This window comes from Equus caballus, chromosome 3 (assembly GCF_041296265.1).
Source record: "Equus caballus isolate H_3958 breed thoroughbred chromosome 3, TB-T2T, whole genome shotgun sequence".
In the NCBI taxonomy this organism is placed as follows: Eukaryota; Metazoa; Chordata; class Mammalia; order Perissodactyla; family Equidae; genus Equus; species Equus caballus.
Window position 1 is genome coordinate 56,532,204 of NC_091686.1, and position 23,521 is coordinate 56,555,724.

At 40.1% G+C, this 23,521-nt stretch overlaps 1 protein-coding gene across 7 annotated transcripts in view; it reads right to left on the minus strand.

Annotated features, from left to right (window-relative positions):
- Positions 1-23,521, minus strand: part of AFF1 (ALF transcription elongation factor 1) — a 176,584-nt gene that overhangs the window by 96,837 nt on the left and 56,226 nt on the right. The gene's annotated exons all lie outside the window — the stretch shown is intronic.

Sequence of the window (23,521 nt, forward strand, 5' to 3'; positions counted from 1 at the left end):
ACAAAATATGATTCATTGTCTGATACCTAAAACTGATTTACCAGAATGTTGTACCCATCAAATGACTCAAACCTAGAAGGAAGGTGACATCACTCTTTCCTAGACCAGCCATGGAAGTTGCCTCCGCTAACACCATACGTTTATCAGTTAATACAGGTTTTATTCTTCAGTTTACCATACTTATTAATTAGTCCAAGTGTACTACACATCCCTTTCCCCCCAAAAGAGAAAGAAAAGAATGTTTGGGTAACACTTATATAGCAAACACACCTTTAATTTTAAATCAGCAGATTCAGACAACAATACAGAACAATTTAGCCTCTAGGACTAAGACTTAACAACAGAAATCCCACAATGAAAAATCTCCCCATGTTGCTATCAACGCATCCTGGGAAAAACAAAGAAAATACAAGATCCAGAGAGAGAATTTTAAAATGCAAATCAGATTATGTGGCTCCCTCCGCTGCTGAAAGCCCTCCGCAGGCTTCCCTTCATCTTCAAGACTGAAATCCAGAGCCAGGCCCATGAAGCTCCACCCCAACCACACTTCCTTGTAACTGCTACCACCCAGATATCTTCCCCTCCCCCGTCCCTCCTCAAATACTAACCACACTGGCCTTTCCAGGTCTGGAACAGACCGAGCTGTGCCTTGCTATTCCGTGTCTGGATGCTCCGTCCCTTGAGCTGAGGGTGACGGGCTCTCTGTTGTCACTAACATCTCAGGTTAATTATCAGCTCCTCAGTGAGGTCCCAGATCTAAATGGCCACTTTGCCCCACCAGCTTCTAGCACTTCACCCTGCCTTATCTCTGTTTATCACTATCTAAAATTATGTTGCCTGTTCATTTATCCGTTTAATTATGTCTTGCTCCCCACACTCACTGCAGAAGGCCTGTCACCTTTCCTCTCTTGCTACTCGCTGTGTACCCAGCGATAACTCACTAGGATAAATGAATATTGGCTGAATGGATGGAATTCTGCATATGGATGCAGACTCAAGCAGTGGTTTCTCTTAAAAAAAAAAAAATCATACAATTTGAAGTCAGAAGTATTTTCAAAAGATAGTATGTAATTTTTTTTTAAACTAGGCAGTCATGGACAGCATGCTCTAAATAACTGATGAATACATCAAATTTTTAAGTACCACAGAGAAAGCAAGAGAAAAACAAATCATTTCCAAATACATCCGGTATCTCATGAGACTGCTGAAATGTCCCTAAGGAGATTAAAAAAAGCAACTCTGAAGAAATTATTCAGGAGCAAGTTTTTGTTTTGTTTTAAGAAGAGACTAATTCTACAATCATAAGAGATCAAACATCCTAAGTGGATATTTTTTGTCACTTAGCAGCTTAAGTACCAGATAATTCCCAACATACACCAAATTGAATGAATTACATTCTATAGAACAGCTTGGAAAACCGTACAGCATTTACCACTCCAAAAGGAAGAGTCCCTCCCAAAGAATGAACTTCTAACACACACATTCCAGAGAACCAATTGCACCACATACGATAAGAAGAACCGTTTGAAACCAGGCCAATGTACCAAGTACAGCTTCAGCCAGAACAAATGCTCAACATTTAGACTCACTAACCAACAGCAAAAAGCAACAGGAAAAGGCTTACACTTGGAAAATGAAAGGAAGAGCAATGACTGTGTATTGATAAGAGGAGCGGGGAACAATGGGATAATCAGGAAACTGGCAAGTTGCAATTGATTTCTCTAAGGAAGAAAATAGTAGAAAACATTGACTCTTCAAATGAATACCTAGAGACGCATCAACACATTTTTCAGTCGCTGAACAACGCATGGCTCCTCCTCTATCCATTTAATGAGGCTCACCGTGAAGGTAATACTAAATTCAAGGATGGTCCATTCCCCAGTCAACGCACAACTTCTCCTGGTAGAAACCATTGCCAATTATATTTTAAACCTGGCAAAACAGGCAGCTGTGGATACACATATGAAGAATGAAACTTTCTAACAACCGAAAAAGTATCTTTTCACAAGGAAACACATGAACATAAAAACACAAAGATATCTAATCTTATTTGAGCATTACCCAAAAGACAAGAAAATGTAAAAATCAAGTGTTCATATAAATGTTTTCACAGAATCATCAGTTTTTTCCTTTACACCTTCACTTACAGTTTTCTCTCTCCTTTTGGTTAATTGCGTGTCACACTTGTTTCAACAGAAAGCTTAATGTCATAAAAACTAGAGGCAGTCTCATTATTCTATTCCATTTCATTCCACAAACATTTCAAGTAGGAAGAACAGGGAGATTATTATAGGAGAAGAAAGCTGGAAGCATGTATTGGTATTTTATATGGCAACAAGCAACAATTATGTGTTTCTAAATATTCTCATTTTCATCATAACCCCAGCTCACCTCCTACCGCCCGCTATAATTGGCATCTCCTCCAAGCTAAACAGTAAGTCATTGTTCTTCTGGAGAAGTCTCCCTTCATTTTGACCTCTGCTAAGCAGTGTTATGAGTCTTACAAAGCTTGTCAGGTTTCTTTGGGCTGGATTTTGGCCCAACTGACAACATTTATATGCAGAATATATCATCTTTTCCCCATCAGCGCCAAGGGGCAGTTCACTTGCATAAAAACAAAGAGTATTTACCAAACTTACTAAAGCACCTCTCCGCCCTCTTCAGTGTCAATAAACTAGAACCTGAGAGTCCAGTTAAAAAAGAAAGAAGTCTCTTTCAGAATGTAGAGGCTCTCTTTTATAATACTTCAAAATTTTTCATTTTCAACTCTTTGAAAAGCAGAGGCTAACACATTATATGGAAACAATAAGCAAACATTCAAAATTACCAAACACACTGTGATAAATTCTTATACAAGGCCTCTGACTGTAAGATATTTTCTTCAAACAGAATTGCATTTTAAATATTATTTATGTCATGTAAGGTTATTTAATATCACCAACGCACTTATCTATGGGATCTTACACCTCACAGAATGAAAACAGAAAATCTCTTTGTTTCCAGTAAATATCTGTGCTAGCCCTAAGGATAAAAGAAGTAAGATTCCACAATCTTGTGGGAGAGAGACACGAGGGGGAACAAACCACTCAGAGTGATTCCAGAGATTGGTTACGAGTCTTAAAGAAGCAGAGAAAAACACCAAGTCTAAAAGGAGGAGCCTGGGACGATATAATTAAGAGCAGTGACATCTGAGTGTGAAGGATGAGCAGAAGTCTGAAGGCAGAAGGGGCCCCCAGGCCCTGCCTGAGAAAGCAGTGAAGTCATGGAAGAGCGATCACTTACTATGGGGTGTCTGCACCCATCTGACCACATTCCCAACTCCAACTCTCTCATAGGAAGGGTCCAAAGAAGCCCCAATAATTGGTGCGTATGTCAGCCTTTTGCAGCCATCCACTCCAGGGGCTGGCCCAGTGCCTCAATGATCTTTCAGGGCAGCAATACCCTGATAATGATAATGGCCTGTAGGCTTTCCTCTGCCTGAAGCAATGATCTTTAATGACTGAGCACATGGAAAACTGTCAGTTTTAGGCAACGAACAGAGTGAGGATGCCCAAATTTAAAATGCAAAAGGACGTAACTGTGGCCGCAGATGATCACAAAAGCAAAAGTGATCCCTCTTCAAGAGCCCTCTTTCCTCCTCCTTTCCCCAAAAGCACCAGCCCACTCATCACATGGAGTCTTGCTGTGCAGTCCAGCCTGACCTCCTAACTCAAATGATTTTACAGTTTCCAGGAGCTCCACGTGTCCCTCTGCTTGATGAGCCAGCAGTCACAATTCTATGATTTCAAAAGTTCAGTAGTAAATTTAAAAGGAACATTTAGTTAAACATCCCCACCCCAAACTGTTCCTTAATTTCCCGACATGCTCATTAGCCCAGAAATTTCAGACCCATAAGTAAAATAAGTTAAAGGAGAAAAAGGCTACCAGTGGCAAAGAGGGAAAAATTTTTTAAACATTTCTATTTGATTTAACATTGATCAATGCTTACATTTCAACCTAAAAATGTACATTAAACAAAGTTAGCAGAAACAAAAAAATGGACTAGAACTGGGGTGGGCAAACTATGGCCCAGCTGCCTGTTTTTGTAAATAAAGATTTATTGGAACACAGCCCTGCCCATTTGTTTACATATTGTCTGTGGCTGCTTTGGTCCTAAAACAGCAGAGTTGAGTAGCTGCAAAGTCAAGTAGTTGCAACAAAGACCACACAGGCGGCAAAGCCTAAAATATTTACCATCCAGCCCTTTACAAGAAAAGGTTGGTCAACCCTTGGACTAGACTCTAAACTGTTGACAAAAATAAGGGGTGAATTTTTAAAGTTCATTTTGAGATGTTTCATTTTGAAGGAGTGGCGTGCAGGCTGCTTCAGATAGAACTCATTTTTGCAATACACAAGTCTTTCGGTAACAGCAAACTTCTGTGTTGCCAGCTCTCCCAACTTGAAAGGAAAAGATGAAAAATCTCCATTCTTATCTCTAATTATCTAATTTTAATGACTTACTCTCTAATTCCGAAAGATAAGCAATAATGCAGTGGTGAAAAGTGTGCCCCTCTTCTGTCCTGGCGGCCTCCAGGTCCTCGTGCTACTCACTGCATGATGTGATCTGCCATCTCCAGGACTCAGTTTCTCCATCTGCAGTACCTTGCCTGGACCAAGGGTCAATAGCCTGAAGACGGCCGTGAAAAGAGTGTGTCGGTAGAAGTTGGGGAGATTATGAGGCATAAAAACCACTCCAGTCACTAGTTCCAGCTGCATCTTAAATGGAATAACGGCCTTCACACTACAATTCTTTATAATTTTAGGATGAAATAAGTGGGAAAAGACAGGCTATGAGGAAGACGGCAGAGCAGAAGAAAACATTAAGAACAGCTCTGGGATTAAAAAACTCTCAAGGCAGAGTGAGTCCATCCAAGCTCCCTGAGCTATCTACTCCAGCAGGCGGGTGTGGTTTTCGGAAAATATGAAGAATTCAGCCAGTGGCTGCTATTAAAGGTCAGAACTTACTGTTCCTCAAATGTCCTCATTCTTTAGAAGTCTCGTAGGAGACTGCACCACTAGATTTGAATACCTTTATTTAAATCAAAGGACATCTGACAGGTTGACAGTGCAAGGAAACAGGCTGACAGCCTTGATAAAATTAAACCAAGATCTTCAAATGGAGGTAGAGTGAACCTCTTACATATTTTTGCCTTATTCCTTCAAATTTAAAACCTCCTAAGGGATCGCTCACTAATTAAGGCTGCTACTCCATCTGCCCTCAGGGGGAACACTGCTTCCCTTACAACTCTGGCCCAATCACAGACTCATATTCCCTTTACAGTGAAACAGCAGAGAACTGGCTGGAACATTTACATTAGGCTCTACCAAAAGCTGGAGGATAAAAGAATAGAAATAAACAGGTAACATGCAACCAGATAATGTGATTGACAAATTACAACTTGCCCAACTTCAGCTTGGGGCCCCTAGTTATCTACAGATCCACCGCCAGGTTACTTGGGAGGACATTCCATTACCCCCAGACTTCTCTCATTCTGGCCCAAAAGGGAGGCTTAGAGAGCCCTGAGTCCACGCCATGCAGGATCACTGACACTAACTAAGTCCACCTCTTTCAGGAGAGACCCCCGCCTCCCTCCCCGTAACTTCCACAGCATAACCATCATCCCAGCACCCCTCTAACACACGCGCTCGTAAAGTAGCAGAAGGTAGTTGGGCTACATTCTGTCATATACTTCTTACTGTTACTTAAAAATAGGGAAGTCTTAAAGAATGGACACAGGTATCTACTCCCCACCAAGTGTCTTCACTAGGGGAAGGGCTAGTGCCAAAAAATGTATCTTTTAATGATTTTGGAGACAGACTCAGATATCCTGTAAAAGTGGCTTTGCTTGTTTTATAGAAAGTAACCACCTTATCCCTAATCACAGACACATAAGAAATTTTAGTTTGTGACAGTCATAGGAAAAGTCATTTTAAAAGAAATGTTCAATACATCTTAGGAAGGCCCAAAATCCCAGAAACTCAATAAAGCAATGCAGGAGCATTCTCAAGAAGAGACAATCTAGGGAAAGGAAAATACACACAAATCCAAGGGTCTTGGTCTGAGACCCCAATAAATTACCTAAATAATCTCTACAAAACGAGATACTATCAAGCACATACAACTCATCCTACAATAAAGAAAAAAAAGAAAAATAGAAATGACACCCTGAAAGGAAGAAAAATAGAACAGGAATGTGTATATTTACTCATCTTCTAGTCATCTTCCCACATATACAACAAAAAATAACCCAAAAAATAGTTCCATGTCTCTCTCTCTTTTTTTTTGGTAAGGAAGATTGGCCTTGAGCTAACATCTGTGCCAATCTTCCTCTCGTTTGCATGTGGGATGCTGTCACAGCATGGCTTGATGGTGTGTAGGTCCACGCCCAGGATCCAAACCCCAAACCCGCAAACTCCAGGCCACCTAAGTGGAGCATGCAAACTTAACTACCACATCATTGGACTGGCCCAATAGTTCTATATCTTAATAGGGGTTTGGGTTACACAGATGTTTGCACTGTCAGAACCTACCAGAACACTCAAGATTTGTGCATTTCATTGCTTACAAATTTTACGGTAAAAGAAAAGAAACTCGTAAATAAATACTTAACTTTAATGACATACAAGCTGAAGTATTTAGGGGAAAGTACACTGACGTGTATCTGCAACTTATCATAAGAAGCACAAAAGACAGATTAATGGGTGGATACAACAATGAAGAGATGAAAAGATATATGGTAACAAGCATAACAAAGTGTTGGTATAATCCGAGAACGAAGCTTTTTACAGTGAAATTTTTTCCACTTTTCTGAATGGGCAAAAATTTTCATAATACAATATTAGTAAAAATACCCACAAGAATAAACTAGTAAATATGGTAGGATCTGGGAGGCTGCCACCCACCAGGAGCTCCCCATCTTTCCATCAGACACATCTAGAGACTTCTGGTTAAACTTGAAGTTTTATCAGAAAGGGGTCACTTGGAAGCACAAATTCATCTCTCAAATGGTACAGCGGATCTTTGGAAGGAAAGGAACTGCAGAGTGCTCCTGAACTTGTGAGACACACGATTACATCTGTTGGCAGAACTGAAACAGCTGGAGCATATGCGTGCATGCTGAGTGAGCGTTGTCTGTGCGCGCACACTGAGCAAAACCTTACCCCACTCCTTTAAAATCGTGCTCGGGCCTCTGCTTTTTGCTCTGAGAAAGTAACAGCAAGTGATCCAGGAGAGATCCATACGCACAGGTGCAGGAGTCAGTTTCAGACTCCCGTCTGGGGCGCTTTCAGGGCAATCTCCGCAGCAGCCACTGTGAAGACACTCTCTCTCCTCCAACCTTCATCTTTAAAAAAAAAATTCGTTGCTTTTCCCTAGTTGAGAACTAGGTTGTTCAAGAGGTTTTGGAAAATTAATCTCTGATTCTTGTCTTACTTCTTTGTGTACTGATTTAGTGCCTACAAAGGAGCCACCAGAATCACATTTCCTCTTCATATTTCAAAGCGTTTCTCCTGCAAGTCCTTCCCCGCACAATTACCAAGCCAGAAAGCTCCAGGCTTTAAGGAGGGCCTGAGTCTATGGTTCTGTTTTCCGTGGTTTGAGTTACATCTGCTATCCAGGACACAAAAGGCCCAGATTTTAGAGGCGTATTTGACACAAGTAAATTTGTAACACAATAGGTGGCTCCCTTATACCTGCCAGTCTCCCTTCCTGAGTATTTTCTCCCCTGAGCTGGTTCAAAACACTGCTGCCATCAACCCCGTCCCTGCCAGGCATGTTGAGGCCCGCGTCACCCAGGACTCTTTCCCTGCTCTTTCAGAGGGCTCGCCTTAGCTGTTCTGCTAATGGGCCCCCGCCCCTCTGACCCCTCCATCCCCTCCTGCTACAGAGCAGCTGGATGGCCACTCAAGGGCCCCAGATGGAAACTGCTGTTTGTCAGTCTCCTACCACGGGGGCGGACAGAGAGGCGGCTGAGCAATACAGGACAGGACACTCTGGTTAGCGGCACAGTAAGCTGGTTAAGAGCACGGTCTCCGGAGTTAGTGAAGGGTTTAACCTGCTCTGCCACTTCCTGGCTGTGATCCTTTGGGCAAGTCTCTTAACCTTTCTGAGTCTCAGTTACAGCAGCTATTACAAAGCGGTGGTGATAATAACAGTACCGATTCCCTAAGATTCCTACGAGGATTAAGTGAGCTAATGACTCCAAGAGCACAGTAAACAGAGAGCACTCAAGTGGGCAAGAAAGGAGAGGGCTGAAAATGTCCCCCAGATGCACCTAAGCCCTGAAAAGACTGCTGTGCTTTTTATCTACCCCACTCAGGTTTACAGGTTCCCAAGTCATAGCTTGTATCCAGCCAAGCCTTTGCCCACCCCACATCCCCTCCGCTTCAACCAATCCTTTCCTCATCACTGTGCGGGAAGTTTTTCTTCCATTTTCTTAACTTCTATGAGAAGTCTGACCACTTCTCCCTTTTCTATAGGGCTATGTAATCCACACCGTACCCAGCAGTGTCTTGCACACAGTGTATCCTAAACAAACAGGCTAAATAACTCACATCTGGGGCCAGCACTGATTGAGCTGGAGTCTGACAATGTACAGATGCTCTCCAAAGCACAAACACCCCCACCCTCAGGAACTATGGGGAGCCTGCAGAGCAGGGGTTCTCAACCACGGCACCATGGACATTTGGAGCCAAATCGTTCTTTGTGATGGGGTCTGCCCTGTGCACCGGAGGATGTTGAGCAGGATCCCTGGCCTCTATCTTAGATGATGGTAGCACACCCTCCTCCCAGCTGTGACAATCAAATGTGTTTCCAGACATTGCCAAACATCCCCAGGGTGGGTGGAGGGGAGTGGCGCTAAAATACCCTCCTCCTCCTCCTCCTTTCCCTGCCCCCCATGTGTAGAACCACTGCTGCAGAGAATGAGTATTCCCAAGTCACTGAGCTACTTTTCTACTGAGACAGCAGACCACAATGGAGCACGCAGAAAACAGGCATGGGAAATCTTTCCTAATAGCTGGCACCTTCAAGACTGTCACTACTAGCTACGGCCAACAGGGTAAGTCACAAACTCTCTAAGCTCTAGTTTCCTCTTCTCTAAAATGGAGATGACTGTACCAAAGGTTTAGGGCTGTTGTAATAATTCAATTAGCTAATGCAAACACAGTGCTTACTTAGCCCAGTGCCTGGCACACAGTAAGTACTCAATAACTGGGAGCTATTATTAATAAATATATACAGCCGGAGTCCAGGTGCTGGGCAAAGCAGCACAGTCGTTGGTCCATTCCCCCCGCCCCCCATTCTTTCATTGCTCCTCCCACCCTCTCCTCCCCAAGGAGGAAGTAAGATAATTCAATACTAAACACAAGACAATGGTCTCTAGAACTGCCAGCATACGGAACAGGATAAGAGAACAGCAGAGAAAAGGAGAACCCAAGGACAGCATGAAAGGCGAGCTGGTGTCCTGCAGCAGAGGCAAAGGGGTGTATGCATGTCATACTAAAAAGGAAGAGGCTGAAGGATGTCTGCTTCATTCCAAAGCGAGTTTTTTTAATAAGGAAATGGCATCCTGAAAGATGCGGGGTAAGAAGGATTTCACATCTTTTATCCGGGAAGATTCCACCCACACATCCTCTCTCTCTTTCCCAATATCATAGGAGTTCCCCGCGTTCCAAATACCCCACAACTTCAGGTCGTTGCACAGTCTTTCCTTAAGTCCCCACGTGGTAACCAAGTTGTGGAGAAAAGGTACTTCCCAGTGCTGGGCATTAGGAAACACTGGCCCCACATTTCTTCACTCTGAGAGGAATTTTACACATACCACGTTTCCCTCCTCTCATTCCCTTTTCCTCTTTCACAGTCGCAGTCAGGTTAAAAGACACTCAGATAGATAATCATGTTCCCTTTTCCCCATCCTGCCTTTGCTCCAGTAGTAAAGCAAGGAGCACTGGCCAAACGGGTAACTGTATGAAGGACAAAGACGACATCTGCATGAAACTCTGGAGTAGATTGGTAGAGGCTGTGCGTCAGCTGGCACTTGTTGGCTGTGTAACCTTGGTCAGTCGATCTCTGAGCCTCAGTTTCTTCATCTGTGCAATGGGAGTGGTAATCTCTGCCCTACAGATTCAGTGATATCAAATATGCCGAGTTCCTGGCTCCGGGCTCAGAACATAACAGAATGTTCTATAAATGACTGCTATTATCACACAGCGAATTAGACAGCCTCTGTCCTTCAAAGTGCCCAAGCTTACCAACAGAAATACTCCCACAAGGAATTCATTTTTTTCACATTCTCTTCCTATGAAACCTAAAGATCCTTACACCATTCCTCCTTCCCACCAAAAAGACTGGACTAAGTGTAGGATAAACCATCTTATTCAAGCACGGTTTGTTTCATCAATCACACTGTTTTCCATTCTTGTTCCAAATATTAGACATTTTGGCACCATAAGCAAGAAACATTCTGGGTTCAGCCTAGAGCTTAATCTTCATCACATGATTTTCATTGCTGCTTCTGCAAAAAATTTTTTGTGCTCCAAAGCTGTTTTTGGAAGAAAAGCAGTTAATAAGCAGGAAATCACTACGCTATTTTTTTCTTTTTAAATTCCCAACACCTATTGAAAAAACCACCTACTCTTACCAGCTCAATTATGAAAATATAGTGGTAAAAACCCATTTTTTAATTAAATCAGAAATGTTTCCTCAAATAAATGAATAATTTCAGTGGCTCTCATTCTCCTATAGTTTGGGCACAATTTTTTAAAGAATGTTATAAAAATGTAAGTACCTGAATTTTCTATTTCTGATAAAATAATTTAGACAAATACAAATTAGATTACAATTTACAAAGTTAACTGCCAAAAATCTGTTTATTTCCTTACCAACTTTAAAATGAGACTGACAGCAAAAAACAAAAAAATTGCAATTTTTCACCAGCTAATTTTAAACTAAATTTTAAAAGCACAGTTAAAAATAATGATTTCAGTCTGCATGTATGATTCCAACTTCTTCTGAGAGAATGTTCGCCTTCTGGGTGGGCATGCCTGTACATATACCTGCATGTGTGAACAGAAAAGATTCTAGGAAAGGTCTTCAATTTTTAAGAGTTCATGCGCTATACTAGTTTGTCCTACACTATGACAGCCTTATAAGTAAATATGAATGAGAGAAGCTCATAAACGTGGTGTTCAGTGTAGCTTCCACAACCAACATCATTAAACCTAAGTGGCAGTGTGTTACTATCTCCGTTATTACCTTGCCTCCAACCACAATATATAAAATAACACCTTGCTTTAGTCAATATTAACAGGGCTATTTTTGGCTTTTAAAAATATATTCTTACCACAGCATTTCTAAGCATAGAAGATCTGAAAGTCTCATCAGCTCCTCTTCAAATTTAAGACAAAATGACTCTTGGCAATCCTAACCTCATCTCTTTCCCCTATACATTGACTAAATCACTTATCAAACACACATAAGGAATGACTCGACTATGTAAAAATATTTAATGTGTAAAGAAAAAGCTGAAAAGGAACAAAAGGAAAATGTTTGATTGGTCAAGTTGTTGAGATTAAGGAAGACTTTTCTCTTTCATTTTAATTATAATTAACTTTACTACATTGTGGCTTTTGTTTTACCGAACTACAAAAAGGTTTTAAAGAGCCTAAATTATATCTATTACGGTCAAGGAAAAGTGAAGCAAGAAGAAATCTGCTGGCAAGTGAGAAACCATACACAGCAACACAGAGACTCCAAAATGCTCCTGCCCAGCATCAGTTGCGAACACCCACAGAAACACGGCTCCTCCCTTAGAGAGTTAGACTAACAAGACATTCACTCAGCAGGAGAGCAAATGTATATTTTCACTTCTTTCTGGAGAAACTGAGGCAAACGAGAGTTCCCGAATGCAACCAAGATAAATGCGTGGTGTCTGGCTAGTGATTCAGGAGTCCCTGGCACTCTGACTTACCCTTTTCCATTCCGTGAAAACCTACAAAAAAACACAGTAACCCTGTTTAAAACTTTAATAGTTCTGAAAAACAGGATGAGGTTTTATAAGTTTGTCAGGAATCATTCTATTAAAAGGCCACAACCATCTTTTTGACAAATTACTCAAGTTGATCTTGAAAAGTACACATGAGAAAACCTCCATGAAAATTATGAAAGCAGAGAAAAGAAGAGAGGAGATTCTGAAAAAGGGAGATTCTAGAACCTTCCTCCTCACTCCTTAAACCAAAATAAAGTCCAACGGATAAAGAGTGTAAAGATCTAACCTTAAAAAAAGAAAAATCACCAATACTCAAAGAAACCTTCTGGAATATATGAGAAACTAATACCTTAATGATAATTAGTATTAAATAATTAATAATAAGGAGAGCAATTTAAAATGAAGACAACAATTATGAACATGTATGCATCAAAAGCATTGCATCAACATTTGTAAAGCAAAAACTTCGGAAGATCCTAGGAGAAATAGGAACTCATTAAGTTTATGAGACTTTTATTCATCTTTCAGTCCACAACAGAATGGACAAAAATAAGAATGCAGAAATAATGTAAGATAGATCTAATGTACAAGCCCACACTTAAGTCTGGACCCTGAAAATAAAGAGCATTATCTTCCTTTTAGTTATTCACAAGACATTCATAAAATTATCGTATATTATGCCACAAAAGCTCTACACCTAAATACATTTATCTGAAAATAACTGTAAAACAGAGGTACAAAAGAGGTGAGGTGACAATGAATGTAGGATCCTTGAAGCAACTTTACATAATCAAACACAGCTGCGATGCATGCAGAGGATCCGGACTTTCAGTTCCTATAGTAGTTTGTTGTGATCACATTTTTTTCAAGAAGCCACAGAATCCCTTGAGAAAAAAGTACCTAAACCATCTGCTACTTCCTAAAATACCCAAGGTAGGAGATTATCTATTTTCTATTTCTAAATATACTACTAAAAGAACATCAACTTCTACTGTATTTTCATGTTTAATTATCCTCAGTGAAAAACCTCTTAACATATATAAATTATCTATTTCTTCAAGATCTGTTGTTGACACAGATGGGGGCCATCTTGCACCCCACCTCCCATAGCAGCCTTTCGCATGTATAAAAGGTTGCTCTGTAAATTAACCTTAGTATTTAATAGCCAGGCTAAACCTCCTCTTCACTGTCTAAATCTTCACTTCCCCAGGACTACTCACGGAGCTGGGACATCTCCCGTTCCATCACATCCCTTTTCTGATGGCTTCCAAACTAAGAAATATGTCCTCTCAAATTTCTTTTCCGCATGTTTAATTTGTTTATATTTATGCACCAATTAAGGCCAACTCTTAGAAAATACAGTCTCTATTTTAAAAGCTCAAGTTATATTGTTATAGAACTCACTTTGCCTTCATTAAAATTTTTAAAAAAAAACCAGGGCTAGTTTGGTAGAATTAATCCACAAAAACAATTTTTATTTTGAGAACCTGCCACATGATGGTCATTTCCTAAAACCATATTTATCCTGTTTAAAAACGCCACCTTGCCACCATCATCACTTATTTCCACGTACATTCTGAAAGGACGATAAATTCTAACATGTCATGACTTGCTTTTTCTCCACCTCAGGTCAACTTCCTCAGAGGCAGGTCCTCATGGCTCACGTGGAACCAAGTTCCCCACACTCCATCATTCTCTGTCATGGCACCCCGTTTGTTTTGTTTCTGTTTTGGGGTTTTTTGTTTTTGTGTGTGTGAGGAAGAGTGGCCTTAAGCTAACATTTGTTGCCAATCTTCCTCTTTTTGTTTGAGGAAGATTATTGCTGCGCTAACATCTGTGCCAGTCTTCGTCTATTTTATGTGGGATGCCACCACAGCATGCCTTGATGACTTGTGTGCAGGTCCTGGCCCGGGATCCGAACCTGCAAACCCCAGGCCGCCAAAGTAGGGCATGAGAACTTAACCACTACACCACCAGGCCGGCCCTCATTTGTTTTTTGTCATAGTACTTAACACAGTTTGTAGTGTGTTATTGGCCAGTTTCTTTGCTTTTTTTCTGTCTCCCCAACCAAACTATACGCTCCTCTCCTTGTGGGGAGGGAGACACTGCATCTGCCTGAACCAGCTTAGAGCTCTGCACATACTGTGGCTGGCTCTTCGTGAGCAATGAGGCATTCATCAATACATGATATAGTAACTAATATAAAAGCACTGTTCATGCATGTGAACTGGCCACAGTCAGAAAGCTATTAATACTGATATAATCTTTAAGCAGGTAAATTAATACCCAGAAACAGTGAATTCCAATAACACGCCATAATGCAGCAAAGCCCACAAAGCTGAAAGCACGCTGGGCAGAGACACTTTACAGGCAGCCACGTATGAACCAGGACCTCACAGCTTTTTTACAGAATAGCAATGGGGTGCTAAAAAGATGATTCACTTTCACTACCATCACACATGCACCCAAAGACAATTTCAGAGCTTTTCATGAAATATTTTTGTTCATAAAATAGATCTATCTTTTCCTGAAGTTTGGAGCACACCACCGATTGAAGGCACATGGTCACCGCCTTCTCCCAGCAGGACCTAAGTCTTATTGATAATTTCCAGAAGCTTTACTTAGATAACATATCTTTGCATGTGAGGCTGTAGTGAATGAGAACACCTAATTTTTGCCTCAACGTTTTTATTAAAAAGCACATTGAAATAATAATTTCTAGGGCCATTTTGCAGTTATGAAATAAAGCATTTATATTTAATATATTTTTGCTATTTGAGGGGTTTATGAACTGTGGGTTGGAAGTTTCATTTGCTATTTTGACAACAGTTAAGCATGCACTGATACTCAATTTCAATTTGGTTTTCTTCAAACATTCCTTGATATAAGTTTCTTCCTCAAAACACCCAACCAATTTAAGAAATACTATAAAGGATTCTCTGATGAAAAAAAGAGTTGTGTTTTTTACATCATATAAAAATTTAAAACATCACAGTATTTTCTAATAATTAAATGCAAAATTGACCAGATCTCGGAACCACTATTTTCACAGCTAAGCTGACTATGAAGATAGTAAATAACTTGCAAGAAGTTGACTGAATTAGATCAGCTTAAACACGGGCTAGGGCAGGCATATAGTTTGGGAAACAGTTTAGTGGTTTCTCAAAAGTTAAGCATAAAATTATTATAGGACCCAGCAATTCCACTCCTACGTATCTAACCAAGAAAAAGGAAAACATATGTCTACACAAAGACTTGCAAGTAAACATTCATAGAAGCATTATTTATAATAGCTCCCCACCAGCAAAAAAAATAAAACACTGGAAATAACCAGTCTATCAAATCCAGGCAATGGAATACTACTCAGCAATGGAAAGGACAGAGCTACTGACACATGCTATGCCGTAGATGAACCTCAAAAATTTATTCGAATGGAAAAAGCCAGATGCAAGAAACCACAAGATTCCACGTACGTGAAGTACCCACAAAGGACAAATTAACACACAGACAGAAAGCAGATTAATGGTTACATGGGGCTGGGAACAGGGATTACCTATAAATGGGCATGAGGGATCTTCCTGAGGGGATAAAATGTTCTAAAACTGATTTACAGTAATGGTTGCGTCACTCAGTAAAGTGACTAAAAATCATTGAATTGTACACTTGAAATGGGCAACTTTTCTGAAATATAAACTATACCTCAAAGTTCTAAAGAAAAAAAACCTTGGACTGGGAAGAAACTTTCATAAAATGAGAAGTACCATAGGAGATAAAAGATCTGGTGATAGCGAACACACTCTGATTAGAGCTAACTACTTCCCCTCTCCACTTGCCAAAAAAAAGAAAGTCATTTCTCAAGCTCCCAATAGTCCAAGTCCTAGTGAAGGAAGCTTCTCCTCTCTTTAAAGTGATAGACAGTACCAACATCTAAGGGGGGCCAACCACGCAAGGTGGGTGACCTCAGGGACAAACCAAGTTTTATTCTAGGCTTCTCATGAGAATTGTCATGGTTTTTTTTAAAGCCTACAAATTAAACTTAAGTAAAACTTAAACAAATTAAGTAAACCTAATGATTTTCACTTTATCCTTAGAAAAACAGAACTATTAAAACAAAAATATGAACATGTTTATTTGCGAGAACAGGCCCGTCATGAGGGTTAAAACATAAACACTACACTATCAGTAAAATGATAGAAATTATCAAATTCAATCTCTTCTAACTCCCAATCTAGAGCATTTTGTCTTCTGGACACAGTTCCCATTTAAAAACAAAAATTAAGTTTAATTGGTTTACTTTGAATTTTACTAAAACCATGGGGCATGACAAGCAGACAACACTAATCTGTTTATTCTTTCCAACATTTTCAGGTAGCAGAACTTCATTTTGAAACAAATGTAAGATGCGGGGTTTCATTCTATCCTTTTACTATGCAGATTTAGTAAATACTGCTGCCTAATTTCTTCCATGTAGTACCAAGTTTACACTTACACAGCTTTTTTGAAATGATAGCACAAGTATGGTTTAATTCTGAAAGGGGACTGAAGGGGAAAGGGAGATACACAGACTACAAAAGAATAACAAAAAAACATAATTCCTGTAAGTGCAATTGCTATAAGTCAAAGTTACTTAGAAAAAAACACAAAATGAGAGCTTTAGCTATGTGTTACTGTCCAGAACTTTGTACCAATAAATATCCCTTTTTAACCAATTTTTTTAAGAGCTCTTTAAAACTCAGTGAAAGGCTCTGTTTTCCTTAAAAAAAAAATAGTATCATAGACTCAAGTTTTTCTCAGTTTTAGTAGCTAAAATTACCAACTTACTAGATAGGTCATCTTACTTAGAAATGTCTAAGGTAAAATATTAATTTGTCAATTATGAGACAAAAATATGTAATTTCTGCAAGGCTGGGTAGGAAACAGGTTTCATACGTTTGTACGAAACAACGGGAACTGGTTGATTTTATATCACTTTCCATAAATTCACATCCAGAGTAAATCAGATACACCTGTATTTTTAAAGCAGCGAGAATGGGGGAGGGGGAGAAGCAATTTAACAAGCTATCCAGATGCACATTATCCAGGATGAAAGTCACATGATAGTCTCAGCCCTCGCCCGACCACAAAAACATATGCACCAAATCAAAATTTAATTACACTGCACGACACAGTTTGCGAATTGTGCTGCATATTTTATCCACTGCTCTGCTTTTGACAGGGCAGTTTCCTGAAGGAAAGTTCCAAGAATTGAAAAGTTACAACACCCACATACCAGAAAGTGTTTCCTGAATTTTGTTACAGGAACTGACATCTGCTATAATTTTAACCTTTACTTCCCAGTAGGAGTCCCATTTAAATTTCTGTTGAATATTGGTTGTTCAACAACAGTACACTCAGTGCTTTTTAAAAACAAAACAACTTTCATTTCAGTTTCATAAAGTTTGGATGTAACTGACCAATTAGCAGTTGCACCTTCTCCCTGGGAACAAAACAACAGCCACCTGATAAAGGGGGAGGGGGGGTAGCGAGTGAGTCAGTAGTTTTGGAAGGCAGCCCACAGTGGATAAGGAAAGGGTACATTAAATATCCAGGTCCTTGAGAAGCAACAATTATCAGGAAAGGGCTGCAGGATCAAACATTGGGTATCACTCCTTGACCTTCCTTTTATTTTTTAAATATAGGTGCGTCTGGACATTTCCACTAAGATAGTTTGTAATACGTACACAAATTTATAGAGGTAGATTATCTACCTTCTTCACCAAATCTTCTCTATTTTGATAAAAGGGAAAAAACATGTATATATATGAGTATATATTAAATCAAACTGTAATTGCACTGCACGATGTAGTTTATAGGATCTCTCTCTCTCTCACACACCCCATTTCACACAGGGTGGTAGGTGGGCCTCTGGCCTCAGAGCCAGCAGGGCTCCACCCCAGCTCCACCCTGGACCTGCCAATCAGAATCTCTGGGGGAAGGGGGAGCAGAATCCGCCTGCTGTGGAGCACTAGTGGTGACTCTTGCATCTAATCAAGTTTGAGAACCTTGAACTTAAGACCACAATGCCCCTAAAATATTCTTTTATTTAATTGCCAATTCAGCAGTAAGCAATACTGAAAGGAAAGGCAAGATTCTTCTGGGAAAAATAAAGGCAAGCCAGTGACTCAGGAGTCACATCCTGAACTCTCCTTAGCCCACCCAAACAAAGGATCATGTGGCCTACAGGTCTCCAAGCAGTCATCATCATATGAGCCATTAAGGAGGAAGAACAATTCTTAGGACTTTTAGGCTGTGGTCAAACTGTGTGTGTCCTTTGGAAATATTATACCTCATATCAAAGCAAAGACAATTCAGCTGTCAACAGAATACAACGTGTGCTCCCCCTTCTGCTTGCTTAGGTTCCTTTTGATAAGATGTCACTACTGGGATTTCCTCTTAATTTATTAAATCTGACATCAAATTACTGCTTTGAGTAATACCCTTAAGAATCTGATCAGAGTTCAATCTGGTTAAATTAAAAACAAAGCCAATAAACGAACGCAAGAAAACAACAGACGTTCGTTCACCAGAGAAAAGACTTTGAGGATATCAAGTCTGCTGGCTTTGCGGCCATCAGGTTAAGCTTTAACTCAGTGTGGACAGATAGGAAAAGCGAAAAGTTTGCACAGGGGAAGGATTCTCAACACTGATCGCTGCCAAGACACAGAAAGTCAGTACTTGGACGGTATTAAAGTTAATTTTTACTTTTGAGTCTCCAGGGCATTAACACCACAAGTTATAAATCTTATTTTCCCTCCGAACTCTAAAGCTAACTTCATCTGATACATTTACATTTGAGCAAGACATTATTGTGCATTCTGCTCATTGTATTATTTTGAGCAAATGAATACGTTATATTCATAACAGAATGAACTAAGAAAAATCTGAAGCAGAGCTAAAACACAACTTTAGCTCTCCCCCCATTGTCACTTAAGTAAAAAACATAGATAACCATTTAAGTTGTAAACATTATGCATCCACCCTCTATCAATAAAACGTAAGTGAACCACAAGAAGATTATGATACCCAAGCTTGCTATGTTTGTTGTTCTGAGCCAAGAAACTTTGTCCTGAAGGTGCAGACTGTATTTCTAAGCAGTATGGAGGGAAAATCCGAACACACTTGCTTGTAGTCCTTCTCGCTACATCTCCCATACAGGACTCTCCCTTTTAGAAGACAGGAGATTTTAGAATTATGTTTATTTGCCCATCTTGGAAAATAAATGAAATGGAGAAATTTGCTAATAGAAAACTAAGTTTATATGTTTAGAAGCAATCAAGTTGCATGTTGTCCCTCAAAGCAGTAACACAGCTAATCAGCTTTATAATTTCTCCATTTTATAGCTATCAGGTGATACATAGATGTGGATGCTTAAAACAAATAAATGACATTACCAAGATGAGATAGATTTCCCTCTTATCCATGATTAACATTTTCCCATTACTGACTCTGCTTGACATTTGAATTGCTCAAATGCAGCATTCGCTGAATTCCATTTTCAAAAGAGTATAACAGAACCAGCTACTGAATACTTTTTCATGGACAGTATAGAATCTCCTAAACCCCAAGAGAGCACTTGCATTAATTTTGCCAAGGAACATCCCCATAAACCAGCTGACCAAAAAAAATGACTCATTCCTTCTTCCGTCTTTATCTGGAAGAAGCCCTAGTCTCTGAGTCAGGAAGCTCAGCTGGGCTGTCAGGATGAACTAGAAGGAAATCACTTAAGAGACTTGTCTGTGTTTCTCTTCTGTCAAGGACACTGTTTACAGTGGTGTCATAAGGGAAAAAATAAAGACATTCACTGGGTCAAAACACTGCATAAATTATTTCCCTCTTCAAATCACTTCCTTGAACTGCACTTTCCAAAATACCATAGCATTCTTCTTCGATATCTGCTCCTATTTCAATCAGAGCTTCTTTGCTTTCATGAATTTTCTTCCAAGGTAATCAGTAGTCTACAAATTGGAAGTAGGGGCAGAGGATAGAACTGGTTCTGTACCAATTTAAGAGCACTGCTTTTTGCAGTGGAAAAATTTCCCTCACCAGAGTCAAAGAGATCCACCAAAAACCGGCTTCATAATAATCTTGGGAACAATCTATGTTTTATTATTTTTTTAAACTTCATTAACTTTAGTCAAATTCAAACAAAATAACTGTGGGAGAGTTGACTAAACTTAATTTCCTTTTGCAGTGTGTCTGAAAGTGCCGTCTTCTGAGATGTGTTCAGTCACCAGATGCTGCCTCCTAAGAAGCAAGTTGAACTCCCCGACTCCCATCTTCTCACCCCTCCCCACAGGGTGGGGGTGGGCCAGGGTTTCTCTGGTAGCACAAGGTGCATTTTAAAACAGGTTAATCCCTGACAGTAGTTGAAGCTATGTATATAGTCCTTTCTAGAATTCAGGGATTGCTTCAATGAAGGAGTTAGCAGAGATGGGGAACCAGACAAAGCTCTCCTTTCTACTTTATCCATCAACACACTCCTCAATATAAAGCAAGCTAAGCCTCATAGAAAAGGATAGATCTACAAACTGCTGGGATTCCATGCCCACCCCTAGCCATCACAGGCTTACTAGTTCTCAAAAGAGGGCATGCCAGGTTGTACACTTCTATAAAAGCAGAGTCTCCATGTGCTTTAGATCAGAATTTGGAAACTAAAGCCATGATCTGTAACTATTTCACATTAAAGACAGCAAGTTTGTTACAACTCCCACAAAGAAGCATAGTCAAAGTATCTGTGGCGCTTAGAGGTTCCAAAGAGAGCACACACTAATCTGAGAGCCAGGGCACAGCGCATGTCCTGCTCTAACTGAGGCTGCGTTCCTAAGTGACTGCCTTTCTCCACAGCTCTGATAACTCGACCTAAATATTCAATGTTTTCAAAATACTGACCCAAAATCTAATTTTTTAAAACATAGGCAATTGACCTTTCCAATAAATATCTTCCATTTCTAGCAGAAGAAATCAACCACAAAGTAAAACAAAACAATCAATTTCCTACTTTTAAGTTCTAAAAATGAGAGGGAGGAATATACAACCTCAATTTATAAAAGTTCACAAGCCAAGAAATACTTTGGTAGTCCCTCTCTCATTCAAAGTACTTCTGCCTTATGCAGGGGATACTCCAAAATGTGAGACATCACAGGTGCAGACCCACACACCGCTTGGCAAGCCATGCTGTGGTAGGCGTCCCACATACAAAGTAGAGGAAGATGGGCACGGATGTTAGCTCAGGGCCAGTCTTCCTCAGCAAAAAGAGGAGGATTGGCAGCAGATGTTAGCTCAGGGCTAATCATCCTCAAAAAAAAAAGAAAAGAAAAAAATGTGAGACAATATCTTGTCTTAAGGAGCTGATTACAGAGAAGGAATACACTGCCTTGCCTATTCACATGAAAAATTAGTCATACACCACCCATCAACATCAAATGAAGGCTATTACCTTATAAGAATGCCAAATAATAAAAGTGTCATGCTCAGCTCATATACTATCAGTGCCACAAAATTCAGTTTCATCTCAGTTCCATCTACCTTTTCTACTAAAAAAATCATATTATTTTAAACAGTATACAATGAAACTACTGTGGTTAGAACGAACTGAGCTATGACTCTTTACATCCAATCAGTCCAACGATCTAAATTAATTGTTTCAACAGCAAAGAGATACTGTGTGTGGCACAGGGGCAGGATTTTACTACCCCAGATCATACACATAGTTGATGGGTCTCTCCTAGCACTACTTGGGGTAACTTGGCCCAGCTTTGAGGTTTCCCTGAAATGCAAAAATATCCACGATCTTCTCCAAATATTCACTCTCTTACTCTCCTACAAAACAGTGTCTAAATGAGCTTGGACCATATTCCAGTTGTAACTGAAGAAAATGGACATTTACAACCTGTGAGACATACTTCCATTATGCAGACTAAGAAAACAACAGACTTCATGACCTTGTGGTTCTGTTCCTAGTTCAAGGGCATGTATGAAGGCCAGGAAGAAGAAAGGAATATGTACAGTCCTCCTATTTCAATTATTGGCAGGTTGAACTACCACACTGATAACTCAGATTTTTTCATCTCGTAGCAAAGCACTTGTAGCAGAAATTGCTTTTTGTACACTTCTACTGAGGCTTGGCGGCTCCCTTTTAACACCTCGCCTCAGCATTAAAAGGGCAGCCTGGAAGTAAGGAAACGCTGCAGAGCGGCTCAGGCGCCAGGCCGTGCTCTACCTGTGCCATCTCAGGCAGCAAACAGGCTGGCTGGGCCTCCGTTTCCTTAACAAGTGTGAGAAATAAAAATACCTACCTCTTGAGGTGACTGAGAAGAGAGTCAAAGAGGTAATCCAATTAAAGCCACTGTGCCTGGCACACAGCAGTGTCCAATTTAGCTATGATCTCATTTTATTTTTAATTAGTGTAAGGGTTCTGGCACTAAAGTCACTCACACCTGAGTTCAAATGCCAGCTTTCTATTACTGAGCTCCGTTAGATAGTATTTACTTAATTTCTTTGATCAAGCTATCTCAATCTAAGGTTTTACACCATGGACCCTTTGGCAGTTAAATTTCAGGAGAGGTCGGCAAGAATAAAGATGCAACGTTTTTCCTCATCCAGGTTTTCCCACTACTTGGCCCCCCACTTACGAACCCCTTACTTAGAACAACCAACAAAACAGGACAGGTGATAAAACCAGAGTTGAGAGGACTAAATAAACATACAAAGCAGGTAGCACGTAGGAGGTGCTCTATATAAAGAGGTTCTTTCTCTTCCTAGAAAATTCCATCTCTGAGGAAAAAATTTCAAAGTCTTATCTAGCCAAAACTTCAATATTAAAACACCTATTTTCTCTCGGTGATCCATCTGGGTCTTCAGACCTGAAATGTGTTTAGCCTTCTAAGACATTCCCGTCACCATACTACATCAAATATCAACTTGAAGAGCCCTCCTATTATTTTAAATATGATACCAAACCGCTCTCTAGTAAAACAAAGTCAAAAAAGAAAGCACTAAGTTTCCCTTAGCTCCAACTGCTGTCACAACTAAAACGAAATCCCACACAAGTCTGAATCTTACAATAATCGCCAATGCCTTGTCATCACTCTTTAACGCTCATTACAGAAAAGGTAACAAACCACGGAAAGTCAGAGCTTGCGAGTCTTACACCAGCGTCGCTGTGACAGCAACCGCAGCTCCTCATCCTCTCCCCTTCAACCCGGGACATTGCCGGGCTCTGCCTACTCAGCAGATTCACGCAAGCTGTGCCGTTTCATGTGGAATCGTACATTTCACCACCAGGCAAATTCTCAACCACCTTCTCCAGGACAAACCGTTTTACATTAAATGATTTCTAACATCCTGCTCAAGAAATTAGCACAAAGAAAAAAAAAGAAGAAAAATCGGGAGAACCAAAGAGAGGGGTACAAAGAAACTAAATGAAAATTCGGGCAAGGGCAGACAAGTTAAATCAA